At 38.9% G+C, this 6,092-nt stretch overlaps 1 long non-coding RNA gene across 1 annotated transcript in view; it reads right to left on the bottom strand.

Moving 5' to 3' along the window:
• Nucleotides 1-6,092, bottom strand: part of LOC112152608 — a 146,893-nt gene that overhangs the window by 76,567 nt on the left and 64,234 nt on the right. Inside the window, exon 4 of the long non-coding RNA XR_002920346.2 lies at nucleotides 4,185-4,307. This is a non-coding gene — a long non-coding RNA (uncharacterized LOC112152608). The remainder of the gene's footprint in view (nucleotides 1-4,184; nucleotides 4,308-6,092) is intronic.

The following is a 6,092-nucleotide window of genomic DNA, read 5'->3' as shown; positions in this document are numbered from 1 at the left end:
ATTTATTTATATTAGACGGGACCACAGTCCCAAATTTCGTCTGTCATGTTCGCGTGTTGGATGACAATAAAGAATCTTGAATCTTGAACCCAAACCTTGACGCGGCACCGACGCGGGTCGGGTCACCAAATCCTGCTGATCGTCCGGTTCCGGGATCGTTCCGTGCACCGGAAGCGCTGATATTTCACGACTTTGGAGCCCCTTTTGGGGATAAGTCCAGCAAAACAGACAAACTACGAACTGTATGTCCAAAATAAATGTATATCCTGATAGTAACGGGTGCATTTCTCACTAGAAATATGGGCAAAATAAAGATTAGTCCACAAAATATTTTATTCTGAGGGATTTTCCACCGAAAAAGAGTGAATATCCCACCGTGTTTTTGCTAGCGACACGCAGAAACTCAAAAGTCACGTGATCCGGCGCACCTCCGTAGAAATGAATGAGAGAATGAGACGTAGCAATTCCACAATTTAGACCCGTTTCTTGTGAAACTGCTACGTTTTTCCCTGTGGACAAACGTGGGTGCTGAACGTTTTTGTAGGAGACTGGGAGACCAGTTGTGCTGAGTTGCATACTCCCACCTATTGTTGAGGAGAGTGTACTGCACCATCACGTTCGCTGAAGGAACACTCGATCGATGTAGTTGGTGCTGCTTCTAATGTCTGATTAAAGGAGTAGCCAATCACAAACGTGTCCCCGCCTTGTCTGGTTTGATTGACAGACAGAGTTATTATTCGGAAAAAGCTCATCATGAAATAAATACGTCGTTCTGAAAAACAGCATTGTGAAATAAAAATGACACTTTGGAAAACAGTAATTTTGAAATAAAAGTTTCTACAAAAGAAACCCTCACATGATTATAATAATATTCAACATGAAAAAAAAAATATTATGATATATATTTTTATTATGAAATGTTTTTAACATAAAAAATATGTTTAAAAGTAAAAATGAAATACATTTCATAATAAAATGGTCCATTTAAATTTTAATGAAATGTATTTCATAATAAAATGGTCAATTATTTATTGAAATGACTTTTATTGCAGTGTTGCTTGATTAAATAATTTTGTATTTATTTATATAATTATGAACAGTTTGGGCTTCCATAATCTCTGAGTTCCACTGGTTGAATATTCAGCTAAAGATGACCTAGATTGATTTAAGGTCAATGAACTGGAGATTGAATCGAATTGTTAACATTGCACCAATATCGATTATGAATCGTATCAGTAAGCAAAAATTATGATATGAATTGAGTTGTTGTTAACCCTTTAACATCGGAGGCGTCGCTGATGACCCGTAAACACAAAATCTTAAACATACTTTAACTTTTCAACTGCTAATACAACCAATATAATACCATCAGATTCTGAAGTGAGAAAAGTTTAGAATCTGCAGGAATTTATTTTGTTAACGGTTGAAAAGTTACATTAAATCAGAGAAAACAAACACTGGAGCTACGGTGTTAAAGGGTTAAAATGAATTGTTACATTGGTAATGAGGAAATGCACAACAGAATATGGATAGTGCACATGAATGCCTGGTAAACATTGTAAGAAAATAGAAAATGACCTGAACAGGTGGCCAAGATCAAATGGCCCAGAGAAAACCCAGAGTACCAGGAGGCGAGAAGAGAGGAGGTGGGAAGACGATGTCGAAAAATGGACAGGACTCGCAGAGAGAAGCCAATGACCGATGCAGATGACAAGAAACTGTCAGGAAATCGTCAATGGTGCCTCTACAGTCCACAGCGAGCTAAGAAACCAATACAAATGATAACAGCATTATAAAAATGAAAACAATTGTTAGATTACTCCATTAATAAAAACAACAATTTACAATTACCTTACAACGGTATTTAAGACACCACCAATTAGCTGTGACTTTCTTTGTTATTGGATATTTTTTATCGACATTAGCTCATTTCTGAGGGTTGCAGCACCTTGCAACAGTGTTGCAAATACAGTGTTGACACATATTGTAGTTTTATTGGTAGCATAAATTCATCAATCAAAGTTCAATTTATTCTGTAAAGTTAAGTGTCCCTGGTTATCATTAAAAAAATCTCTTGGAAAAATAAAGCAAAAAAAAAAAAATACAGTAACTCAGAATATATATGCATATTCGTCTTCATAAAACGACAACATGATTTCTCAAATATATTCCTGTCAACTGATGCAATTGTTTTGGTTAAAACTAATTATCTTTGGATACATTTTTGCTATAAGTCCAGATTTGTGAATACCCTACTTGCACTGTAAATTATTTGATGAAGAAAGAGGCAGATGTATATCTTCCACTTAAAGTTTAGTCAGATTTCTTTCCATATTTACTCCTATAATTCTCTCCTCCGTTTCGCTGATAAGGCATCTCAACAAGCCCCCTGTATCTCTCCATTCCCCTCATTCCCTTCATATCATGTCCCTCCATCCACGCCAGCTCCACTGACATCCTTCATTACTCTAGCAACAATGGCCGCTGCTGCTGGACTGCATCCCAGTGCCGGACGTCCTCCAAAGGGAGAGTCCATGTGTCACAGCAGATTAATACCTTGCTTGCTGACTGATCATCTCCCACTGGTCTGGCACGAGTGTGTAGCGTGGCCCAGATAGGGAGGTGATACTATCCCAACTCATTGGCACTCAGGTGGTCTGACCTGGAAAACTGTGATCCATACATTTAATCTTCCAGACAGCATCACAATGAAACTGCAGGATTTGGCCGTGCTAATGAATTTGACGGGTCTGCTAGCAATAGAAAGTCTGGAGTCAGAGATAATCAAGCTAAGTGGCTATGTATGAAGGGAGAAAATGATGAGGTCAATGCGGTGACATTTACAAGAAAATACAATGCAAACATTGTCCCTTGTAAATGGGGGTGGTTGTAAGTCTTGCATGTGTTTGTGTGGCTGAACAGATGACCTGTCCAGGCTGTATTCTATAGGAATTTCATCAGACCCCAGACATGATGAAGTGGTTGCAGAAAAGGAACAAAGAGGTGAAAAGATGTACACCGTGTCTGTAATTAATGATTATGAGTAACTCTTTTGAAAGAATAAATCATACTTTTGAAGTCCATCCCACTTTGTACACACGTCTCGCCCGGAATAGAAGTGATATTTCTCCACATCATTCGCCGTCCACTCTTTATGGTGACGGCTAGGAGTTTGGAGGCGGAGAGACGGAGAGGAACAAACATATGGATGTTTCACCAATCATTAACTCATTACCTTTGTGGCGCTTTCCTGTTGTCTGTTCTATTCAGTCTCAGGATATCATAGTTTTTGAGATAAAGAAAACAAATACCGGTGCATGTTTAAATCAGCTGTGAAATTACAACCCCAGCGCTGCATGCGTCTTCCAGACCCTCATTAGCCGTAAAGGGAAGGGACATGAAAAACAAGAACATTTTCTTATCTCCGAAAAAGCAGCAATAATAAAATAATAGGAGGTCTTCCATAATTGTCCCACCCCCCCCTCCAGATGATGATGCATTTTCAAACTCAATTACACTTTAGAAGGACAATTTCTTCCTTTATCTATTGCACTTCATCAACTTCGGCTTGGCACCATGTCCTATCCTCCTCATTAGCAATCACTCCATCACTCACTAATAATAGTCTATCAATTCAATGACCAAAGTTACGACAGAAGAGAATGAAATATTAACTTATGATATTAACCCAGGGTCATGTTTTAACATTGTGAGGTTAGATCAGATTAAGTCATATGTTCCAATAAATCAAACCGAAAGGTGCATTTAAAAAGACAAAGAGCTCTGACTAGATATTAGTCTTTTTCTAAGGAAAGGCAGTCACTGAAAGTCATAGAGGTGACATGAATCTGGTTTAATGAAAGCTTCAATCGGTCTGAGAGAGTATTAGAATAAAAAGAGTTTAACAAATACCATTCAGCACGAGGGGAAAACAGAGGAAATACGCAGCTCCTGGAGGAAGCACCTTGGTTTATTTGGCCGACTATTACCATAAATGAATGCTTACTGCCTGCAGTCAAGGCCAATACACTATCTATAAGGGTTCATTTCTCTCGAATTTACTTTTGTTGCTGGTGTGACAAATGGCCGCTAGTCTTAGCAACCCAAATCAGCTCACTTTCACACAGATCCTCAGCATTACAAGCTTCAAGCAGAACTGTGTGTATTGAGTGTCACACCCCTACCTTTCTTGTCCGCTCCCATTACCTGCTTGGATGCCATGGCAAATGGTTGGTTTAAAGTTACAGATGAGGGTCTGCTGTTTTATATTCATGTCAGAATAGTGGCATCTTGGGACCAATTTTGTCCTACAAGAAGAAAAAAAATGCCTTTAAGTTCATTCAACTACCATTATAAAACAAAGTGAAGACTATTATCTCTCTCTTGTGTGTGCAATAACATAAATGCTCTTTTTCACGCACACGTAGAAAATCTCTATGCCTGCCAGAAGAGCACTTAAGCAGTACAATCATGGCAAATGTTGATAACATTTATTAGTACTTTGACTTTGGTTGTGGCACCTAAAAACAAAGCAACAGTAATTCAAGCAGTCACTTAAAAATTCCTCATCGTCCCTCTTTTTCTATGCAAAACACAGTGTGTGTTGTAAAACATAAGATTACATTTTTTAAGACAAAATTGTGGACGTTGAACAAATTTAATGCCTTAGTCACAAGTGCCTTTACGAGTATATACAGGCTATCTGCAGGCGGAAAAACAGGAAAAACCTGTACAGGTTGTGCAGGTGACCCGCATGAAATGTTAAAATTGTAGATCACTCGGCAAGCTTGTGAAGAGGAAATCTTCATAAGCATTGTCACAGACATGCTTCAGTTGACAGGTGAACAGTGAACACTTAAAACAAGTAAGGGTGAAATCAGTGAGACACAAACAATTTGTATGGATTTATCATGTTTTTCAACCCCCAAGAAAACCAGTGCACTGTGCTATAGGGGTGTGCCAAAATATCAATATTGCAATAAATCGCAATATTTAGTCCTGCGATTGATTCTCGATGGGTTCTCACCAAGTATCAATCTTTTATTTTTGTTCGAAGAAGCTGTAAAACGTTGTATTCGTCATCTTTTGGTGAGTTGTTCCTTTGGAGGTCGATAGGGGGGGCGCATTGTGAGACTGGCGGTCACCGGTCACCAATGTGCATGGAAGCTACTTGAATTTTTGTTCTATTGTTTACATCAACTTTGTACTAAGTTGTGGCACTTGTGTTCATGATTACCATTATCACCACTGAATTTTGAGGATAATTCCAATTCAATTGTTGTCAGTGCTTGTCAAAGACAGTGTATTACTGATTTCAGCAATGTTGCACTAAAATGTCTATTAATTGTTGCAAGTTGTTTATTATGATTGTGTTCAAGCTAAAAAAACTAACGAGGATATATAGTTTCCTAAAAAATATGTGTTCTTCTACATATTGTGAGTCATTAGAGATTTTTTACCAATTATCGGAGTATTGCGATATCATCGATATCGTGAGCCATGTATCGTGTATCGCATTGTATCGTGAGGTACCCAGTGATTCCCAGCCCTACTGTGAAAGGGCTCCATTTGTGCTATTCAAGTGATAATTGCACACACCTTGTGCACCATTACGTGTTCCATGCTTGCAGCCTGAATATTAGAAATTAGTCAGCGCGTAGGATGTGTGGACATCCTACATAGAATCTACAGCATCACCTGTGTGTCATAAGTGTGTAATCCTCACCCTGGGCTCATACTGCAACCAGTCTGGCTCAGGTGCGTCCACCGGAGCACATGACTCACATTGGCCACAAATGTTTGCAGTCCGATTGCGGGCCAGGCTCTGCTGCCGACCTCACAAGACTCTAAACCTCTGTGATCAGCCTTTCGTCGTCCATGATGTTAAATGATCAATACGACACTGCCACACACTTTGTGACCCTATGTCAGTGTAAATGACATAATGTTTACACCACATAGAAGACACACCGTTCACAGTGGAAATTGGTTTTATTTTGAAAAATGTACCGGATGCACTTTACACTCACTCGCTTGCATGATTTCCAATAAAGGTCGCTAATTGCCTCAATTTCACTAAAAAAGTGCTCCGT

Source organism: Oryzias melastigma, linkage group LG6 (genome assembly GCF_002922805.2).
Source record: "Oryzias melastigma strain HK-1 linkage group LG6, ASM292280v2, whole genome shotgun sequence".
Lineage (NCBI taxonomy): Eukaryota > Metazoa > Chordata > Actinopteri > Beloniformes > Adrianichthyidae > Oryzias > Oryzias melastigma.
This window is presented reverse-complemented; position numbering and strand designations above follow the sequence as displayed.